The sequence below is a fragment of the Chanodichthys erythropterus genome, chromosome 12, assembly GCF_024489055.1.
Source record: "Chanodichthys erythropterus isolate Z2021 chromosome 12, ASM2448905v1, whole genome shotgun sequence".
NCBI lineage: Eukaryota > Metazoa > Chordata > Actinopteri > Cypriniformes > Xenocyprididae > Chanodichthys > Chanodichthys erythropterus.
Window position 1 is genome coordinate 42698177 of NC_090232.1, and position 12115 is coordinate 42710291.

Genomic DNA, 12115 nt, shown 5'->3' on the forward strand with positions numbered 1-12115 from the left:
TAGTAGGGTTTCTCGGTTTAATCAATAGGTGGTCGAAAACCTACATAATTCAATTCAATTCACATTTATTTGTATAGCGCTTTTCACGATACATATCATTTCAATGCAGCTTTACAGATGTCAACATTACAATTTAAAGAATGCAGTTAGCAAATAATGTAATATTTTAGGCAATTAATTTACAATCACTGTTAGCAGTTTAACTGAACGTAGAGGCAATGAGCTCCTGAAAAATGAATTACATTAACAATGATTAGGATATAGAAATTGTGCAATGTGCATGTTGATCCAGATGATTGCGTCTTCTGAAGTCCTCGCAGGAGTTGGCGCAGTCTCTTCACAGGTGTTGGTCATCTGAGGTCTTCTTAAGAGGCTGGATCCAAACTGAAGCTGAAGTCCTCTCGAAACAGAAAAGCAAATGGAGACTAATTAGCGTAGCTGCTGTTCATAACATTAAGCAAAGATAGTCACGTGCAATTGATCTGATATGAGATGCATTATGTGAATGCTTGGCTAAAGAGATGTGTCTTTAATCTAGATTTAAACTGGGTGAGCGAGTCTGAGCCCCGAACATTATCAGGAAGGCTATTCCAGAGTTTCGGAGCCAAATGTGGAAACGCTCTCCCTCCTTTATTGTACTTAGCTATCCTAGGTACAACCAGAAGTCCAGAGTTTTGTGATCTTAAAGAGTGTGATGGATTGTAGGGTGATAGAAGATCGGTTAAGTACACAGGAGCTAAACCATTGAGAGCCTTATAGGTCATTAGCAATAATTTATAATCGATACGGAACTTAATGGGTAACCAGTGTAGAGATGATAAGATTGGTGTTATATGGTCATATTTTCTTGACCTGGTAAGAACTCTAGCAGCTGCATTTTATACTAATTGTAGCTTATTTATTGAGGAAGCAGGACAACCAGCTAATAATGCATTACAGTAATCTAGTCGAGACATCATGAAAGCATGAACTAACTTTTCTGCGTCAGAAATAGATAACATATTCCGAATCTTAGCAATGTTTCTGAGGTGGAAGAAGGCTGTTTTTGTAACATATGAAATATGATTTTCAAAGGACAAGTTGCTGTCTAATATAACACCCAGGTCTTTAACTGTTGAGGATGGAGTAACAGTACATCCTTGTAAATGCAGATTGTAGTCTGAGAGATTCTGTGTACAGGTTTTTGGCCAAATAAGTATTACTTCAGTCTTATCTGAATTTAATATAAGAAAATAACTAGTCATCCAATGTTTTACTTCTTTAATACATTCTGTCAGATTGGATAATTTAGAGATTTCATCTGGTTGTGTTGAAATATATAACTGAGTATCATCGGCATAGCAGTGGAAACATAACTTCCCTGGGCATCAGGAAACTCTCTTCGAATCCTCAGGACCACACAGGCTGGAATCACAATTCGAACTTTTCTTCCAAGGAAACCCCAGCACCAGCTCACAAAACTGCAATAAGCTAAAAATCTGTAACGACTAACGCACACACACAGGCACGTTCTCAAAACAGGGTTCAAGGATTTTTCTGTGTTTTTTTCTTTCAAATATCTATCATTTGTTGTCTGGAGTTGAAATATTTGATATTTAATTGATCATGGTTCAATTTATTTTTGGAGGAATGTCCTTTTATTAAAATGATTTTATTTCTATACTTATTTGTACAGTTCAGTGTTTTTATACATAATGTAAATTAAAAAAAAAAAAAAAAAAAAAAGTATATGCAAGTTATTGTGAAATTATTTAAAGCTCTAATATGTTTTGTTTTCACTATTATTTCCTTTGAATATAACCCGGGAAATATTAGACTAAAAATTCAAACATTTGTAATATTTAGAAGAAATTGACATTTTTTCTAAAATGTGCTAATCATTTAAATAATCATTTATAGTCAGCCCTGTAAATGTTAAAAGCGTTTTGTAACGAAAACACATTTAAACAAACTGGATCCATTCCGGGATGGTCCACCATACATGATGGAGTGACTTTCATCCGTCTTGTAACCTTTGATACAACAAATAGCGTCAGACAGTTTTATGTCACGTATTATTTTTTTGCAACAATTACAAATGTAAATAAATTAATACCTGTTCTATCTCCCTGCAGCATATTTTCTGGTTCTGTAGCCATCTTCTCACATTTGCCACATAAGCACAAGAAATGTCAACATGACGCAACCGTTCCCTCGCATAAATATAATTTCGTTTTTTACTTTGCAAACGTTATCACAGTATTTGTGTTTGTAGTTTCAAAAAACTGCGCAAACGTTATCACATCTGAAAGTCTGAATAAAAAATATTAAGAATGACAAAAAAAAACTGCCTATGGGCACGCTTTCAAATTTAATAACGTGGTTGAATGTTTGTAAAAATAAATAAATAAGTTATAAAAGTTACACAATTATTAAGTTATAAAAGTCCCACAATTGTCCCACTATGCTGGGGTGGCATTTTGCTCCTATAGGGTCCTAAAACTACAAAATGAGTTTTAAATTAATGATTTAATATTAATGAGATTTTTTTATGTAATGTTTTAATTCTAGATGATTATTTATGTAAATGCTGCATGACTGTGACGTGTTTTAATGCGCGTGCGCGCCGAACCACTTTCAAACGCTGGAACAACAACTGACAAGCAGCAAAAACAGAAGCCTCTCGCTGTTGTTTTCACTTCTTCCAGGTGAGTTTAATCGCTAAAATCACACGAATAACACACACAACTGTTCTTGACACTTCTCTAACATGTAATTGACACACTTATGTTGAATATTTAGTGTCTTCGAAAAACTCCGTTATCATCTCCGTTAGCATCCCGTTTTCAGAAGAGGTAACGTTAGGCTAACTCTAACGATCGATTTGTTTATAATAGTTTAGGCTTTTAATCACATCTTTATGTGTAGATGATGTGTAGAGGTTTTGATAGTTTTGTAAAGGTTTTGTGTCAATGGGTGATTAGAAGCTGGCTAATTTATAAACGTAAATGTAGCCTACTGTTAATCGGTTCAAGTTTTCAAAAGCGTTTTGATCTCTCATGGTAAACAAATATTGATAAACATTGTTCTGTGATTTCAGCAGCGACAAAATAACCCCTCTACAACAGAGGGAAAGCTCCGTGAAGGAACCTGCTGACAGGAAGGAAACACATGTGAAACTCACCAATTAACTCCATATTCATTTTTCCACAATATTTTTTACCTATACCATGCATCTGTTATTTTCTTCTTTTATTTTCTCAAATTTACAGTTTTTATTTATTTAATTTGTTTTAAGAAGGCTTTGACATCCAAATGTAAGTGACACTGTATGAGCAATATTTAATGAATAAGTAAACAAAAAAACATAAATTCAGTTTTCTGTGTATTCTTCTTTTCCTGCTGTAGCTTCTTTTCTTTTAATGAACCTGGCATTGAATAATAATATTGTTGGCTCTGTGACAAATTTTTTATGTTCCTAGATCCTTCCCTGTTGATGCCCTGCACCATAGCAGAGTTGGAGCGGATAAAAAAGTTCCTGTCGGACCACATGACTAGTAAGTAAAGCCTCTTAAACATACACTAATGTTCAAAAGTGTGGGGTCGATAAGATGTTCAATGTTTTTAAAGTATCTTCTGTTCACAAAGGCTGCATTCATTGGATCAACATACAGTAAAAATAGTAACATTTTGAAATATTACAATTTAAAATACTTTTTATTATGTGAACAGGGGCGGTTTCTTCATTAGGGCAATAGGGCAACGCACCACCAAAGTGAGAAAAGGACGGATTTTTCAATCACATTCAACCACAGAGTTACGCTAGCGGTCACTGCTGGGCTGTTTGTTCTGCCTCTGGATGTAGTCCAATCAGCGTCGAGTCACGCTCTGTGGAGTACCGCCTCTTTTGGGGCATTTCAGTCTGGTGGAGATTTGCCCCGAGTGCTCCCATGGACTTCCATTCAAAGAACTTTTTTTTCGAACTGCAGGCACTGCAATGCATTCTCTATGGGTTCCGGGAGGGCTCGCACTAACGTGCTTTCGTCATCATACGTAACCTTAACTTGTGCAGCGATTGGTGGAAACAAACATACCTCTATTAATATATTTTTTTTAAGCTGAGGTGACGTTTAATAATTTCCTCAGTGCATAATTTACATTTCACAGACATTTTTCCATACATTTCCATCTGTAAAAGTCGAGGAAATATTTCCATTTTACAGTTAGGCGTGGACGAGAACTTCCGTCAACGAGCGCCGCCGCCGCTCACTTGTTAAATGGATATTTAACAATTAGCCTATTCATACCTGCATTTCTAAAAAAAAAATTTGCGCCCCCCAAAATATTTTTTGCACCAGCCGCCACTGTATGTGAATATATAGTAAAATGTAATTTATTCCTGTGATCAAAGCTGAATTTTCAGCATCATTACTCCAGTCTTCAGTGTCACATGATCCTTCAGAAATAATTCTATTATGCTGATTTGATGCTCAAGAAACATTTCTGATTATTATCAATATTGAAAACAGTTGTGCTGCTTCGTTTTTTTTTTTTTTTTTTTTTTTCAGGATTCTTTGTTTAATAGAAGTTAAAAAAGAACAACATTTTTTTGAAACAGAAATATTTCCTCTCACTTTTGGTCAATTTAATGCATCCTTGCTGAATAAAAATGTGAATTTATATATATATATATTGACCCCATTAGAGTACACTACAGTTTATAGGTTTGGGATCAACAAATAATAATAAAAAAAAATAATAATAAAAATAGGTTTAAACTGTTAAAACAATTTTCACAACAATATTAATCAGCACAACTGTTTTCAGCATTGATAATAATCCGAAATGTTTCTTGAGCAGCAAATCATCATATCAAAGTCCATTAAAAGAGGAAGTTCTAATCTTTCTCTTGTTGCTGTTGCTCTTTCTCTTTCTATCTCAGGATGCCCAGCAAGGTTACTAGAGGTTACAGCAGCTCCACTTTGGATCCAGCCTCACTTGTGAAGACTTCAGATGATGGAAACTATAGATGGACTTACAAAACTAACAGATATTATCCTTATATTGTAATCATTGGTCCCGTTTCACAGACAGGGCTTAGATTAAGTCAGGATTAGGTTTTAGTTAAATTAGGACATTTAAGTAGCTTTTTTAAACATGCTTTAGAAAAAAAATAACATTACTGTTGTGCGTCTTGACACTGACATATTTTAAGATATGCTTTCAGTTTAAGTGTTAGTTCACTCCAAAATTACATTTCTGTCATTAATTATTCACTCTCTTGTCGTTCCAAACCTGTAAGAACTTCACTAAGTTTTCAATTACCTTTCTGGATGTCAAAAGGTGCAATGACGTTGCTGTCTATGTGTGGATCAGATACCCTCGGATTTCATCAGAAATATCTTAATTTGTGTTCCGAAGATGAACAAAGGTCTTACAGGTGTGGAACGATAAGAGGGTGAGTAATTAATGACAGAAATTTTATTTTTGGGTGAACTAATCCTTTAAGCCTTTTCTGTGAAACTGGGAGAGTTCCTCAAAGGGATGGTTTGCATGACAGTTTTGCTGACAAATAGACATGGATATCTCTATGGAAGCTTGATGCCATCACTAAATTACAAAATGTAATTGTAGGGCTGCACGATTTATTGCACAATATGGAAAATATAATTGAACTTGATTGCAATTATCACTTAAACACGATTCTTAGTTCGATTATGAAATCGCAAAGGCTGCGATTCATTTTTTTTTTTTTTTTTATGCGCGGCTTGTCAATGAACTATGGCTCCAAATGCTAATCCATCTAAAAGCACTGCGAGTTTAAGTTGCTTATAATGTACTTTGAAAAAGCAACAAGCGTCAAACATCTTTCCATACATGAGAAGCATTTATTAACATCTTGTCCAACAAAAGACATTTAATAACATGTCTTACTCCAAACTCACTTCATAACGAGTTTAGCATCCTTTGTAGATGATGTGGCTTCTTACACAGAATAAGGCAGTCGTGTGTTTATCAGTCATGTTTAATCAATCGAAACGTTTCAGTCTTCTGTTTATTCAGCTACAGCGATATGATGAGTGTTATATTATACTCTTCTGCTGCAGGGCATATTTAGAGTCTCTCCATCTGAAAGCCACAGGGCGCTTTTATGCAGAGGCATTTACTACTGATCAGAACCGTACAGCTCTGACAAGCTGCGTATTAAATAAACGCAGCCTTTGCTGGATCGCGTGCGATTTAATCATGATAAATCGTGCAGCCCTAGGTAATTGCGACTTTCTATCACACAATTCTGACTTTATCTCGCAATCCTGACTTTATATCTCGCAATTCTGACTTTATATCTCGCAATTCTGACTATATATCTCACAATTCTGACTATAACTCGCAACTCAACAGACCAAAAAAAACATAAAATCCTTAAAAATTTGAGCACTTACAATGAATTGTTGAATTAATGTTTCATTGTAATTTGCTTGCTGAGCCAGATGACTGTTGTTTTTGTTAAAAAAATTATTATTGTGTTAATGTTTACTGAACGATATGTGACCCGATTTGGCGAAATGAGTCGGAAGTCGCAACGTTCTATTTTAAGATATGGGCCGATAATGTGGAAAAACAATGAAAAATTTGATTTTTTTTTTTTTAAGGTAATTTCAAAGAACAGACTTTCAAAAATAATCTCCCAAAGTTTCGTAGTCCAGATAATTGAGTAAAGGTATTTAAAATGGCTATTAAATTTGACATGGTTTTACTAAATTCGCTGGAAATGAACTTCTCAACTCCTCTCGTCACTTATGAGCATTTCCCTGTATCCCCTGAAACATCACTATCTCTGCTCTACAAATATGGTATTACACGTTGTATATAACCAATCAAAAAGCTTAGAAATGTAAACACACTGACCTAAACGCTGATTTTTAACAATGGGAAGCCCTCGACTGACTGACAGGCACGCGATCGGTCCAGCCATCCTCCTGTCAGACTAGCGCGCCTTATAAAATAAAACTCCCATTTGCGTGTCTCTCTTTAAAATTGAATCCATATAGGTAGCACAAAAATTCTTTTTGCATACAAAACCAGAGACTTTAAGCTTTCATATCAAGCCTCCAACATGCTTCTGTTGCGTTGTTTTCACCCTCTAATGAGTCTGAGTAATATGCGTTTACAACAAAAATAGCACAGCAGCTAACTGAATACAAGTATGTATATTTCACGTGCTCATAACATCATGAAAAATGCACAGATCATAACAATAGCACATCAATATTTAAAGCAGATTCTCAAGATTAAAATGAATCCAAAATCAATATAATATATTGCGATGATCACAAGATATTACTCACGAAATGATTTAACATACTTGGCTAAAAACATGTCTCTCATCTCTCCAGGATGCAGTGTGTATCCAATGTTCCCGGACCCATCCATGTTCGTTTTCCAACGTGGAATAACACATAATAGATATAATTTTAAAGCTTAGAATCTCATCTTTTTTATTCATCTAACCATTTTGAAAAACTCCTAACGAGTGCTGAGAAGTGCCTCTAAACAGGAGTTTACCGCCCGTTGGCGCCACCTGGCTGCGGAAAAAATGAACAACAATTTTTCAAACTATTCTTTATAATATCACCACGAAATTTGAACCAGATGCAGCTCACATACAGGAGAGCATCACCAAAAAATATTTTTTTTAGCGATCTTATTGTGTTCCTGAGTTATTCCATGCCAAATAAAAAAAGAAAAATAATTTTTAAAAAAATTATATATATTTTTTGTCTTTTATTAGCTGTTTCTCAGCAAGATAATGTCCAAATGTAATGTAATTTATATTTTCTTAATTTTTAAAATGTTTTCTATCAAATGATACCTACCTTTAGACTCTCCTTGCTAAAGTTTTGGAGTTATGAGTCTTTACTTTTGTGTGTGTCGCTCAGAAAAAGAAAAAAAAAAGAACTCTAAAAAAGCCTTCAGGTCTTAAAGGGTTTATTCATATAAATACTTTAAAATAATTTGAGCTTCAGCATGGTTTAATAGCATTTATATATATATATAAATGTCTTTGGTCAAATTAAGCTGTAAAATAAATAGTTTATCCCTTTAAATGCAATGGATTTTGAAAGATATCAACAAAAAAACGTGCAAAAAACTTTAAAAGCGATTTTCTCAGGTTTTCAATTGGAAAAAGAGGGCAGACGACCATAATTAAAATGGGTATATCTTTAAAACCATTCAAGGTATGACTTTGACTATGATATCATTTTAAAGCTTATTGTCTCATCTTTCCATTGATACCAAAATCTCAATTTTGAAATTTGGGTCACTGTGACTCATTTTGCTGGATCAGGTCACATATATTATTATTAAAGTAACTTATGTGTAGTTGTAAATAGAATAAAATAAAACTGTATAACAGCACCAGCATCCCATTCCAGCAAGACCAGCATATGTTGTGTTTTGGTGCTGGTATGCTGATGACCAGCATACCAGCACAAGCATCCCTTGCTGGTGGTCACCAGCAAACCAGCACCAGCATCCCATGCTAGTGGTGACCAGCATACCAGCACCAAAACACAACATATGCTGATCACCAGCAAACCAGCACCAGCATCCCATGCTGGTGGTCCCCAGCAAACCAGCACCAGCATCCCATGTAATACACATACCAGAAATAATACACATCTATTGGTGTGGCCAAGAACTGGCAGAGCATTGCGTGCATCTCAATCCGCTCCCTAGTTCAGTAATCAGGGCACTGATCAGAGTCGGCCACCTAGAAAGCTAGGGAGCTGTTTGAGACGCAGGGATAGTTTGTAGGGGACTTCCTCGTTTACTTACTTTCTCTTCATCGTCTTGGTATCAATATATGCTAGGCAAGACCGTTTTGTGCTTGAGCACCACCAAGTCGTGTTTGATAAACACACATGCTTTCACAACTGGTAGTTTAGTTCGAAACGGAGCACAGTTCGCATGAAAAATTGGTAATGTGAAAGCTGTCATGCGGACCTGGGAGCACACCGGTGATGAAAATAGTGACTTGTTAACCTGATAGCGTCCGAGACCCACCGGTACTGCCACACAAGATCTTGCTTTCCTGCCGCATATTGCCAAAATCACTGCAAAATGTCTATCTTATGTGTATGGTGATTTTGTGAGACAACGTCTCGATTATAAAACAGGATTTTAGTGCTGGTTTAACATGATCAGAGCTCGAATTTTACTTTCCCGACCAGACAAGGACCTGAACGTCAACAACAAAAAAAAAAAACACAGCAACTTGGGAATCGCCAAAATGCGAGTGACTGATTATATTACATTTAGTGTTAGTGGCTATCGATAGTCGATAATAATAGGCTGTATAATGTAGGCTACTGGCGATAACAAGGTTGAGCTGTTGAGGAGAAATGGAAATATGAGTGAAACACACACAAAAAGAAACTTGGTTAAACATACTGCGGTAAAAATTCAAAACGTGGAGTTTTTATAACTTGGTCGAGTAGATTTGCTTACCAGTATCAAGAATGCTGCTTTTCTTAAATTGGCTACCACACAATCCCATAACATTATTTAATGCAGTTATAATCAATCAAAAATATTCAGATTTACATAAGCTGCAATATTTTGAAAGGATATTGCTTCAGAACAAATTTATATTTCCACCGCAAAAAAAAAATAAAAATTTCCGGACAAGCAGATGTTTTACTTGTACAAGTGAATGACCGATTTACGCGTGTTCATATGAGAAGGCTTAATGTTGACCCCTGTATGTAATCTTAATAGGATGCATTTCGGTCATTTCATATTGTCTGACAACAAAAACAGAAATTTATAGATGAAACAATTTTACTGGGAATTTGGCTGTATTAAAATATATTATGTGAGCAAAAGGGTAGCAGCAGAGAAGCAAACAAATGTAAAGGGCTGACACTTGGCAGAATGCCAATAATGACAACATGACATGATGAATTTTCGAATTGCCTTATGCCGTATGTCGCAAAACCAGCAGCATAAGACTTTTTTTTTTTTTTTTTTTTCACAATTATACACATTTATGGATCGTGACAAAAACCTGCAGGATATTTTGTGGGGAACTTTTAACATAAAGTCCATAAGGGTGTTGTCTATGCAAAAATGCATTTAAAAAGTAGTGCCCAGTCGTGGGAATGAAAATCACTTCCACTTTTTCCTAGTTCCCCTTATGGCCTATTCTACCTTTGCCCTTTCAGTTTTTCATGATTCTAAGTCCAACTGCATTGTGCAAGTTCGCCAGCAGTCACAATTTTGTTCTCTGAATACCTCCGGGTTTGTCATTTAATTTAAAATCTTATCTGCAGTTATCCTGTTTGGTTGGTCAAGTCAAAGTATGGAACAAAACAGGAAAGTTGAAGTTGACTGAAAGATTTTTGAGAGCCTGAAAATACAAATATCATTTGATATTCTTCTTATTGTACTAATTAGATTTTCCTGAAGTGAACAGCCTACCGGTTTTGCAAGGAAAACCAATTGTGTTGAAATGTTTGAATCCAGGAATGGGGGAAAAAAAAAGTCAGAAAGTAGAAATTTAATCTGATATTCTTTATTGTGGGATTTCAATAAAATTCTGCATTGCCACTGTAATAAATATTCATGAATTACTTCAAGATTGAGTAAGAGAAAAACTCAGTATTTTGGACACTGGCTGCTATAGATGAAAGAATTACATTTTGCTGGTGAACGATCAATTTATCCGCTGTCATCCAAAATCCACTGACTATTTGAATGTGGATTTTATTCCTACAATTTTGGCATTTTAAATACCAATCTTATTATTATTATTATTATTATTATTATTTACATTCTCACTTGCGTAGATTTATGAAAACATTATACAACATCACTTTTAAGTTCCAGCAGGTGTTCCATTCCAACAAGCATCACAGAAAGTTTTGGGTGTTCACCTGTACATGCACCACACCCAAGGATTCATGTGTTAGGCTTGACTGTAATGAGAAGAATGACAACTACTTCTCTTGACTTGATAAGAAAAGGTGGCACTTAAAATAAAATTACTGTACTTATTATCAGGGGTGCGGAAAGATGAATAAGAAACAGTATCTAGTCACGTCAACTCCGCAAAGCACAACAAGCCTGAGAACACTCATTTAAACAGCATAAACAGACTTTAAATAAAAGGGTTACTGAGCTGTTTACACTGGCATATACAATAAAAATGAACACAAAAAAAACTTTATTTTTTTTTACAAATAAAAGAGCAATTTAGATTTTTTTTTTTTTTCCTCCAGGGCATTTAGAATGTCTGCTTTCCCCCCTGAAATATTCAGAGTATATTTATAGGCCTATAGACTATGTAAATTTACTATAAATCATTCTTGATATATTTACGATTCAACAGGCCGGCCCACATTGTCCAGCGGCTCACCGGAAAAACTCCTGGAACTCCCAATGGCCAGTCTGCCCCTATTGGTAAACACCAACTTGTGTTCTGCAGAGATACAGACCTGCAGAATCTTGTGGTCATTAACTACAAATCACTGTTAGTTGTGCTGTCGGCTTTCATTAAAATTTCAATGTTGATCCAACATACATTAAGCACTGAAATGTCAATCTCAACCAAAATGATGGTTTGGATCAAAACTCAACAGTGTATCAATGTCACCATGCTATCTGGGCACTGCAGAAAGGTTTGTTCACTTCAAGTTCAAGCATGGATACACTGTTGTCAAAGGACATCGGGAGTGGCCGGGCTATTGTCAGACTGCCTGCTCCTGTCCAAAGTAGACCAGGGTTACTGACCGCACCGTCTTTAACTTTATATTTAATCCCGCGCTGCAAGAAATCTGATCAGGTCCCACAGTTCCCATAGGAGAGCCGCGGGAATGCAGGCCTCTACAGTGGAGTGTTAAGTAGGTCTGATCAGCCCTAGTCTCGTGTAGCCAGACCTTCAGACTGACTGCAGAAGGTCTGGACCTCATTGTAGCTTTCATTGGCCAAGGACTGCCCAAGAGGACGTCTGACTGACATGTAAAGCAACCAATCACAGTTTGTTTAATTCTGCATCATGTTTAGGGGCTTGAAAATGTGATGTCGATGTCCCCTACAATAACAGACCAGTGTGTAAAACTCTTGGATGTAC

The 12115-nt window shown here is 35.8% G+C and overlaps 1 long non-coding RNA gene across 2 annotated transcripts; it reads left to right on the plus strand.

The window, feature by feature from the left end:
- The first annotated feature begins 2595 nt into the window (after positions 1 to 2595).
- Positions 2596 to 11236, plus strand: LOC137032026 (uncharacterized). 2 transcript variants are annotated; one of them, XR_010896644.1, is made up of 5 exons: positions 2596 to 2687; positions 2782 to 2834; positions 3080 to 3296; positions 3462 to 3536; positions 4922 to 11236. It is a non-coding gene; the product is annotated as an uncharacterized lncRNA (long non-coding RNA). The 2 variants fall into 2 exon arrangements; XR_010896643.1 differs by lacking the exon at positions 2782 to 2834 and having other exon boundaries at positions 2604 to 2687; positions 4922 to 11235.
- Positions 11237 to 12115: the final 879 nt, after the last annotated feature.